Below are 11,593 nucleotides of genomic sequence, written 5' to 3' on the forward strand. Positions count from 1 at the left end.
AAGTGATTTCAGGTGTGGAGGTTGACATATTTTAGTTGAAATACTTTTCTACAGATGTGCATATTATGTGAATGTTTGCCTATTTCTACCTGAGTTTTAGCAAATATTCTGAGAACGTATTGCAGTTTGTCACCACTTTAGATGTAGTTCACTGTATGCTGCAGGAAAATTTGCAATCCTCCTGCCTCAGCCTCCCAAGTAGCTGGGAACACAGTCATGTGCCACCGTACCTAGCTCACTCAATTCTCACGAGAATCTTCAAAGCTTGACAGGTCAGATATTATTAAAGCAGTTGCACAAATGATTAAATAAGCAAAGGGGTTCAATGACCAACTCGAGGCCACACTGTAATGTATTAGGAAAGAGCGAAAAACCTCCCTTTTCCTCAACCCCCTTATCCAAATTCTGTACTTCTGAGTTTGTTTTTTTTCACTTTTACCTGTAGGTATCATCTCAGTCCCATTTCCGCTACCCAAACCTAGGTCCCTGTCAGTCTCGACTGGCTCCCTGCTATAGTGCCCTCCATATATGCACCATGTTGCTGCGCAGCAGTCTGGTGATGCCACTTTACCCATCGTCCCTCAGGCGTCTCCAAGACCCCCGGCTCAAGCCTGTTACAGTCGTGCCCGCCTCTCCAAGCATGTAACCCTCCCTTCTTCCGATCTTTGCCCTCTGCTCATCCTAAACTTTTCAGTTCTTAGAACGTCATTCCTACTTTTTCTCAGCCTGAAACCCTCTGAGGACTTACTTCCTCCATCCCTGTCCCAATTTCCGTCCCCCATTTCCACCCAGTGGTGAAGAAAAAGATCCTTTATCCTCAAAGAATCACAAAGTTTAGGGAGGCAAATTTATAAACAAGTGAATGACAAGTGTGCTATATTTAAAAGATGAGTGAAGTGTTATAACCATAAAACCTTTAACTTTTGGGGATTTTTGTTTTTTTTGAGTAGTGCTGGGGATTAAACCCAGGGGTGCCCTACCACTGAGCTATATCCCCACCCCTGCTCCTTTTTTTCTGTTGACACCGAGGATTGTCCCCAGCGCCTTTGCACTGAGCTACATCCCCAGGCATTTTCACTTGTTCATTCTGATACAGGCTCTGGCTGCGTTGTCCAGGCTGGCCTCAAACTCACAAGCCTCTTCCTCCGTGCGCACCAATATACCTGGCGCACACCTGGTAACTCTTACCTGAGCATCAGCGAAGGCTTGGTGGAGGAGGGATGTTTCGAATGGAATTGCCAAAGATGCAATACCCATGTTGCAGGGCAAGAGGGCTCAGAAGAGCCACTCCGGGCCGAGAATAGGAGCGGAAGGGCTGGCATGTCAGGAGGATGGATGGAAGAAGAGACGAACCTGGAGAAATAGGTTTCCCACCGGCCTGGTTTGCTGAACCCACCACACCTGTAGGCAGTGGGAATGCACAGAACCTGGATGAAGAGAAGCCTGGAGATGGAACTGGGGGAGAAGACCAAGGGTAGAGAAGTCACAGAAAAACAGGCTGTGGATAAAGCAGCACGGCGGTGACCTGCAGGGTCTGAGGGTGTAGCTTGGTGGTAGAGCGCGCATGCAGAGAAATAAAGCAATGAAAGCATATCCGGTGCAGAAATGGGTACTCTTTTTTTTTTCCTCATTGAGTTTATTGGTACATTTTAGGTATACAGTGCAGTTACAGTCATCATTGGGATCTTGTACCTTTACATGACAGGTCTTGGTCCTCATTTTTTTTTTGCTTTTTTGAGACAGGGTCTCTCTATGTAGTTGAGACTTGTCGTGAACCGGCGACGCAGAGCACTGTCCTGCAGTGCCTCAAACCTGAAAGAGCAGCAGGGTGGAGATGGGGCAGACAGAAAGGAAGAACGCCAAGACAAGAGTCTGATCAAGGCAACGTTTATTGCCGGCAAGCACCGGCCTTTTAAAGGAAAAGGCCGAACTATTATGGGCTAGGATTACCATAGTAACCTCAACACCCGCTCCACAGGAATAAAATAACTCCATGCTAATAGGCCAGACTGTGCTTCTTCATATACTAATTACTACCTTGATTAACAGCCCGCCCAGGGGCAAATGGTTTGACAAAAGGTGACCCTAGATCATTTCCTACATAAGATAAACAATGTGTTTACAATCTTATTCTATAAATTCCCTGACTCTTTATTTAAAAAAACCTTATAAAAAATACTTCAGCCCCTGAGCAGTTGCCTCTCTAAACCACCTGGCTCCGGGAGTGCCGTCTGGCCAAACTAATAAAGATCTCTTTACCATCTAGACTAATATGTTCCTTCCTGGGTTTCTCAATTCTCTGTCATATTCCCAGAACCTTGCTGGGTGTTAGGGCCCAGCATCGTGGAGGCCTTTCGGCTGTTCACGCTCCGTGGAGTGGAAGTGAGACTTTAGGTCTTACATATTGGAACGAGGGTTCACACGGGCAAGAGAAAGCAGGCTCAAGAAAAACAAATTAACAACACTTGCAACTAATAATCATGATTCCCACAATAGGTGGAGGAACTTAACAAAATGGAGTTACAACACCTGACTCCTATAGATAACATCAGATCTTTAACAGGAAGCACCTGACTCCTACAGATCTTTGGCTGTCCGAGTTTCTCCCGTGCAGGGTCAAAACAAGTTTAACACGTGCAGTCCTTAAAAAGGAACAAATGTTGTCTTTCAAAAAGCCAGTGGGCCATGGCTGGCTTCCCACAGAGACTGACCTGGAACTCACTATGTATCCCAGGCTGGTCTCAAACTCACAGTGATCCTCCTGCCTCAGCCTCCCAAGTCCTGGGATTACAGGTGTGCGCCACCGCACCTGGCTAAAGTATATATGTCTTGTTTGTTTTGTTTTGATTTGGTACCGGGGATCAACTCAGGACCTTGTGCTTGTGAGACAGGTGACCGAATTGCTGAGCTAAATCCCCAGCCCCCATGCTGGTTTCGAACTCACAGCAATCCTCCTGCCTCAGCCTCCTGACTGCTGGGATTACAGGCGTGCACCATCACACCTGGTTTATCTGTACTTTTATAGAACCTCTTTTTTCCAATTTAAATTTATTTATTTATTTTTGGTACCAGGGATCGAACTCAGGACCTTGCACTTGTGAGGCAGGCTGTGGCACCACTGAGCTAAATCCCCAGCCCCCAGTGTTTAGTTTTTATTGGTACATGTAGTAGATAATAACCACATTCCTCGTGGGGAGTTGGTACATGGACATCACACATCATAATTCTTTTTTCATCCCGTTCTTCCCCCGCCCACTCTTGGTCTCTTTTCCATTTATGGAAGATCTATGTTCCTGTCTCCTGTGATCTACCTCTTATCTTGCTCTTTACTTATACTTAGGTCTCTCATATAAGAGAAACCACACACTAAGCATGTGTGCCTGATTCATTTCACTGTGGATTATTGTCTCAAGCGCATTCGGGTATATTATTCTTTCTGGCAGAATAGTGCTCCGTTGTGTAAACACCACATTTTATTATTTTTTTCACATTTTATTTATCTGTTCATTCTGTTAATGCACATACAGCACACTTTCAAGACTTTGCTCCACAGTATATGTGCTACTATAATCATAGGTATGCAAGCATCATGCCTTTAATTCTTTCGAGATACTTAGAAGAGGAATAGCTGGATTGAGTGGAATTTCTGGTTTTAGTTTTTGAGACAAGGTCACACTATGTAGTTTGGACTGATCTTGAACTCACTATATAGCCCAACCTGGCCTCAAACTCGTGGCAATCTTCCTGCCTCAGCCTCCTGAGGGCTGGAATTACATGTGTGCACCACCATGCCTGGCTCTAGTTTTAGTTTTGGGTTTCTTTGGGTACCAGGGATTGAACTCAGAACCTTGCGTTTGCAAGGCAGATGCAGTGCCAATGAGCTAAATCCCCAGCCCTAGCTTTAGTTTTATGAGGCGTCTCCATACTGATTTCCATAATGGTTGTACTAGTTTACACTCATGCCAAAACCTATTTTTGTTAAGTAGATTTTTTCTTTTTCTTTTTTTTTTTTTCCTTTTTTTTTTAGGTCCTGTGCTTGTCAGGCAGGAGCTTTGGCACTGAGCTACATCCCCAAGCCCAAAAAATGGATTTTTAAAAATGTATTTATTTATCTTGGTACTGCAGATGGAACTCGGGACCGTGCGCTTGTGAGGCAGGTGGTGATACCACTGAGCTAAATCCCTGGCCCCAAAATAGATATTCTTGACATTGGGGAGGGAACATCTTAAACAACATGTATAACCAGTCCCCATGCATCGGAACAAAAAAGGAGAGGGTATACATTGAAGCATTTACATCTGCTATGTGAAAAAGTTCAGGCTGGGGGTTGGGGATTTAGCTCAGTCGTTCTGCCACTGTTTCCCAAGAACAAGGACCTAAGTTTGATCCCCGTACCACCCAAACAACAACAACAACAAAAACATTCAGGCTGGTCATAGTGGTGCCTGCCTTTAATCCCAGCATTTAGGAGGCTGAGGCAGGAAGATCACCATAAGTTTGAGGCCAGCCTGGTCTACATAATGAGTTCAGAATAAATAGTGAGACCCTGTCTCAAAACAAACAAACAAACAAACATTCAGGATAATCTAATTTTGTAAACCTCTCCAGATTAATATCCATAAAAGAATATATCTAAGCATATATATGAAAATATAAGTAGTATATCAAGTGTCATTAAATCCACCAAATAGGTATGAATTAATAAAGAGCCAATGGCCGGTCGTGGTGGCACACACCAGTAATCCCAGCACTCAGGAGGCTGAGGCAGGAGGATTGCTGTGAGTTTGAGCAAGTCCCTAGATTGGATCTCCAGGAAAAAAATTTCATTTCCTTTTTTTGTTTCTGGGGATCAAATGGGTCCTTGTGCTGGCAAGGCAGGCGGCAGAAGCACTGAGCTAAATCCCCTGACCTGTTTGTTTTTGAGACAGGGTCTCATGTAGTTCGGGCTGGCCTTGAACTCAATATGTAGCCCACATTAGCCTTGACTCACGGCAAGCCTTCTGCCTCAGCCTCCTGAGTGCTGAGATTATAGGTGCTCATCAATTTTCCATGTATTTGTACAGTTTCCAGAATTTTTCTTTTGGTTGATTGCTAGTTTTCTCATGTTGGAGTAAAAAAAAAAAACTTTATATCTCAACTTTTAGATTGTGCATGTGTGTGTGTGTGTGTGTGTGTGTGTGTGTGCTTAGTAAGCAAGCGCTCTACCACTAAGCAGAATCTCCAACCCCATGATTTCAGTTATAAAATCTTTGTTGAGACTCTGCTTTTTGGACTGTCATGTGGTCTTTCCTGGAGAACGTTCCCTGAGCTGATGAGAAAACTGTGTATTCAGCAGCTGCCGCATGGAATATTCTGAAGATGTCTGCTGGGTCCATTGGGTCCAGGGTATAATTTAACACTGCTGCTTCTGTGTTGATTTTCTGTCGGCTGCTCTGTCCACTGTTGAAGGTGGGGTGTTAAAGTCCCCAACAATTGCTATTGTTTTGCGCATTTGTCTCACCCACTGGGGTTCTTGTCAAGTGTCCCAAAAATGTTGTCAAATCAATAAACTCCTGTATAAGCCAATCTTACATTATGTTCTGTGCAATTTTTTTTTTTGTACCAGGGATTGAACTCAGGACCTTGTGCTTGCAAGGCAGGTGGTGGAACTACTGAGCTAAATCCCGGCACCCCCCACTTTTAAATGCAGGGTCTCACTATGTAGTTCAAACTGACCTTGAACTATGTAGCCCAGGTTGGCCTAGAACTCGCAGCAATTCTCCTACCTCAGCCTTCAGAGTGCTGGGATTACAGGTGTGTATCATCAAATGACTCTTTTAAAATATATTTGTATTAGTGTCTGTTAATTTCACAAAATATTGAGCTTCAATATAATATTTCAAATGTGTATCTATTTTGATCATAACCATCTTCTACTACACTCTCTCAACTTCCCAGTTCCTTCCTCATGTCTAATAACAGTCTGCCTTCTGATCAGTGAAGCAAAGTTGGTTCTTTGAAAGGGTGGGAGGGGATCTGGAGGAAGGGATGAGGAAGGGGAAGGAAAATAGATCAAGATATAAAATGTGTATGTAGCAGTTACCCCAAGATGAATGTATTTAATATGTATCAAAAATATTAATACAATGGAGAAAAAATAGTCTCCCTCTTACTTCCATGTCATTGTTTTTAGAGTCTGTGTATTAGGGAAAACATATAAGACTTGTCTTTCTGAATCTGGATTGTTATTTTATTTCTATTTTTATTTTTTTGGTACCAGAGATTGGATTCAGGACCTTGCGCTTGTGGGGCAGGCAGAGTTCTGTTTTGTTTTTTGAGGCAGGGTGTCACTATGCAGTCCGAGCTGGCTTTGAACTCACTATGTAGCCCAGGATGTTCTTGAATTCACTGTGATCCTCCTGCCTCAGCCTCTAGAGTGCTGGGATTATAGGCATGTGCCACCACAACCAAATAATTTTAAATTATAATTTGGAGTTGTGAGACCTTGGAGTTGTGAGAATCTAAAGATCAGTGTGAAGAAACTTGCCATATTTAGTATTTCGCATGTTCTTATTCATGTGTATCCCTCACTTTATTTAGGTTTTTTAATTCTTTCATTGATGTTTTAAAATTTTTGGCCTGCAGATCTAACATATTTTATTAAATTTAAACTGAGCACCCCCGCTACACATACACATGCACCAGTACTGGGGGTTGAATGCAGGACCTTGGCACTGAGCTACATACACCTCAGGCCTTTTTTTTTTCTTTCTTTCTTTCTTTCTTTTGAGACAGGATTTTGCTCAATTGCTCAATTGCCCATGCTGGGTGCCCACTTGTGACCCTCCTGCCTAGGCTCCCTAGGGTGTTGAGATCACAGGCATTGAGTGAGGAAGTTAGTTCCCTACTAGTCCTGGTTTACTGAAAAGTTTTTTCAGGGATGGATGTCGAATTTTGTCAAACTTTTTTTTTTGTTTGCATCAGTTGAGAAGTTCATGTGGTTTTCTTTCTTTAGACTATTGATATAGTTGATCACATTGTTTGATTTCTAAAAATAGTTTAAAACTGGTCTTGCATGCCTGGAATAAACCCCACTTGGCCATGGTGTAGAATTCCTCCCATGCACTGCTTCATTCCTTTTTTGTCAATATTGCTGAAGTTCATCAATTTTACTGATCTTTCCAAAGGATGAGCTTTTGGGATAATATTATTAAACAAGAGAAAGGGAATAAGAGAGAAGAGGGAGGGAAATGGCCAAAATATATTATATGTTTGTTAGAATATTTAAAATGAAAAATAATTGTGCTTTTTATTTTGTACATTTTCCCCCTTTTTTGCTTTCAGTTTTGTTGATTTATGGGCTACTACTTATTGTTTCCTTTTAAAATTTTTTCTATTTTTCTCTTTGTTCTTTGTTTTTTGTTGTTGATGTTGGTGGTGGTGGTGGTGGTAGTTTTTTTTGGTGGGTACTGGGGATTGAACTCGGGACTTTGCTTTTGCCAGGCAGGCTAAATCCCTTGCCCTCTCTATTCTCCTTTTACTGATTCCTTCTTTTGCAGTCTTCTATAATCCTACAAGCCCATCTAGTATATTTTTATTTCAGGTACAGTATTTTTCAGCTTTAGATTTTCCATTTTGCCATTAAAAAAAATCCATACTCACTAAGTATGGGGGCATACAGTTGTAATCCCAGCTAAATGACAGGAGGATTACAAGTTCAAGGCCAGCCTAGATAATTTAGTGAGACCCTGTCTCAAAAAATAAAAAAAGGTCTTCAGCTGGGGATTTAGCCCAGTGGTTCTGACGCCTGCCTCACAAGCACAAGGCCCTGAGTTTGATCCCTGGTACCAGCCAATCAATCAATCAATAAATAGGTCTGGAGTTGTGTAGCTCAGTGGTAGAGAACTTACCTAGCTTGTGCAGGGCCCTGTTTAATCTGTACTATCACTCACAAATCCATTTTCTCTTGAGTCTTCATCTGAAAATCATTATGACTGTTTTCCTTTAAGTCCTTCAGTGCATTTAATTCACTACTTTATCATTTTGTGTGGTAATTGTAACATGTCCATTACTTTTTGTGTTTTCCTACTGATTGCATCCTCCAGTGTTTCTGCAACTCCTTCAGTCTTTTTTGTTTTTGTTTGTTTGTTTTTGTTTTTTTGAGACAGGTTCTCACTATGTAGTTGAGACTGACCTGGAACTCACTATGCAGCCCAGGCTGGTCTTGAACTCACAGCGATCCTCCTGCCTCAGCCTCTCCAAGTGCTGGGATTGCAGGCATGTGCACCACCACACCTGGCTAACTCCTTCAATCTTTGATTGTGTGTTAGGCCCAGTAGATGATCCATTGTAGGGATGTGGGTTCTGCTATATACTTTGAAGAATTTTTCCTTTTATTCTACCAACAAATTGAATTCCTGGTTGCTTGCCTTGTACTTGGGGTACATTGGGAATACACTTTGCTAGGGACTGGACTATTTCAGTTTTGCTCTTAGCCTTGGAGCAAATCCTTGCCCAAGGACAAAATATTTATTTTGACCACTAAGATGCTTTTAGTGAAAAGCTTAAGATGAGTACCAAATCCCTTGAACTTGACAGGATTCAAGTGAAAAACTGCTCTGTAGTGGGCGTTAGCTGAAGTGTCTGCCTGGCTCTGAAGCCCTCCCACCTGCAGGTAGGGACTCACATATTACAGATGAAATATTACATTTATGAAATAGACATATAGCTACAAAATATATATTATGTGCACATACATGTATGAAATATATACGAAGTACTATATGTGCTAGAGATTCATGTATATGAAAAATTTTCACGAAATTTGCACACATATGCTGGGGATTCAGCCTAGGACCTTGTGCATGCCAGGCAAGCGAACTACCACTGAGCTACCCAGACCTATGATAGTATTTTAATGTATTGGCATTTAATGCACTGATAGAAAAATATTACTTGTATTAGAAAATTGCATTCACACAAATGTTAAAAATCTGTATGCCTATTGCCCTATTTAAAGGACAATATCATCAAAGAACTATGTATTTTTTTCCCAGTGTCCTTTCCTGTCCTGCTCCTAGAGGTAATTACAACCCTAAATTTTATGCTCTGAGTTATCACCTATATTAAATAGCATGCTCTTTCAAATTTTTCCAGTCACAAGGCGGGCATGGTGGCGAACGCCTGTAATTTCAGCACTTGGTAGGCTGAGGCAGGAGGATCACTGTGAGTTCGAGACCAGCCTGGGCTACATAGTGAGTTCCAGGTCAGTCTCAACTACATAGTGAGACCCTGTCTCAAAAAAAAAAAAAAATTCCAGTCACCATTTGGGGTGTAACTGTGACTATGATTGTTCACAGTGTTGCTGAGGGTGTTCTCCTAACCTTGTAGAAAAGCTTTTCCCAAGTGCATTCCTTAGGTGGAATTGATGTGTCACAGAAAATGTGGATCTGCAATGTTATAGGTATTATATAATTGCTGTCTTTTTTTTTTTTTTGTACTGGGGATTGAACTCAGGACCTTGCACTTACCAGGCAGGTGCAGTGCTGCTGAGCTCCATCCCAGGCTCTGAATGACTTTTTTAAAAAAGTACAGGATTCTAACATAATTAATCATCAAACAATTTGTTAGCTTATAAAAATACATAGAAAAGCTGGATCTGGTGTTGCATGCCTGTATTCCCAGCCCTCTGAGAGATTGAGGCAGGAGGACCTAATTGTGAGTCTTTCTTTTTCAGGAAAATAGTAATACCTACAGCATACCTGTGGTATGTTTATGAACTAGTTATGATGAAAACTTTGCAAAAGAACATGTTCCTATTTTTTAGTTCAATGCAGTGGCACATACCTATAATCCCAACGATTGGGAGACTGAGGCAGAAGGATCATCTTGAGTTTGAGGTCAAACTTGGCTACACAGTGAGTTCAAGGCCAACCTAAACTACATAGAGAGACCCCGTCTAAAAAAAAAAAAAAAAACAGAAGAAAAATAAATCTAATATTTTTATTATGACTTTATTGTTCTGCTTGTATTGAGTTTATGGGCACTGTTTAACACTATCCCATTCAGAGCAACAATGAAGTATATTTTAATCTGTTTACTCAGTTACGTCTGGCTAGCAAGATCACTCCTTGATCATTACATGATGTATGGCCACTAACTAGTGTCTTCTGGCCAATTAAAAAAAAAAAGTGTTATAAACAGTGTCTTCAACACTGCCATCTCCTGTCCAAAAGTAGTACAGGCTGGAGAGTGCGGTGCGGGTGAGGACCCTGAGGATCTGATACATTTTGCTCAAGGTTTTGTCTGAAATCTATTTAGGAATAAAATGTATGAAATATGAATAATAATAAAAAGTGAAATATGAATACTAGCATACATTAACTTGTAGTCATATTTATTATATACTTGAGTTTCCTTTCCAATTAAATGACCACTTACCATTTACATACGAATATTTGATGTTTAACAAAGATTTTATATCCTGTACACATTTCAAAATTACTACAATATAGGCAGGCTCTTGAGTAGCTTATTTCAGACCTCTCGTCCCCCTTCCCTGTCAACTGAATAATATTTTTACCTCATTTATAAACCCCAGCCTGGCACCGTGACTTGTTGGTTGAGCATCTGCCCAGCATGCCTGAGGCCCTGGGTTCACTCCCCAGCACCAAAACCAAAGCAAAGCAAAATCATAAAAAGTCTTCCCTCTCCATCTTTCCTCAGCACCATCTCCTGTAGATCCCGGAGAAGTTAAACTGGGTGTGCCTCAGATCTGGGACCATTTCTTCAAAGTGAATTCTGGGAATGCAGACCTTCAAAAGTACATTCGTTCAAAGGGCACCGGGACTCTTGCGGTGGACAAGCGAAGGACGGGGCGCAGTAACCCAGGGGCCCGCCCCAGCCTTTGAATCCTCTGCATGGATCGGGCCACCAGTTTGCACAGAGCCCGGGGCCCAGCTTGTCAGCATCGGAGCTTCCAGCCTGTGTTTTGGGGGGCGGGGGAGGGACTGCCTCGCTTAGCTGCAGCCAGCCTTAGCCAAAGATAAAGAAATGTTTGGGGCAACCGTCAGTATTCCTTGTAGTCAACATAAAAGGAGCTGGGCAAGTGACACCTAGAAGAGAGGAGCGATATAGAGATAGATGAGAAAGGGGAGAGGGAGGAAGAGGAAGAAAGAAAGGTGCAGACTCATTTTGTCATTTGTGCAGTTTTGCAAAGCATCCCCATAAGGTGGTCATGGTGGCAACAAGCCTATAATCTCGGCACTCGGGAGGCTGAGGCAGGAGGATCGTGGTGAGTTCAAGGCCAGTGTGAACTACATACCGAAACCCTGTCTCAAAAAAAAAAAAGTGTCCCCAGCCCCCCCCATTGAACCCAGAGTCTACCGAGGAAGCACGTGCCCAGCCCTGTGAGTAGGTTTTGAAATTCTCCTGGGACCTGAATTCTCACAAGAGCAAGACGCCAAAGGTAGATTTCAGAAAAGGACCCCAAGGAACTTGCTTGATTTCGAAATCAACGAGTCCCCGGCGATCCTCTCACCCTGACCCCGGGGGCGGGCAGTGGGCGTGGCTTCGGGAGTGGGGGGCGTCTGTCCCGCCCCCTCTGCAGAGAGGA

This window comes from Fukomys damarensis, unplaced genomic scaffold, assembly GCF_012274545.1.
Source record: "Fukomys damarensis isolate Sample0158 unplaced genomic scaffold, DMR_v1.0_HiC HiC_scaffold_17, whole genome shotgun sequence".
In the NCBI taxonomy this organism is placed as follows: domain Eukaryota; kingdom Metazoa; phylum Chordata; class Mammalia; order Rodentia; family Bathyergidae; genus Fukomys; species Fukomys damarensis.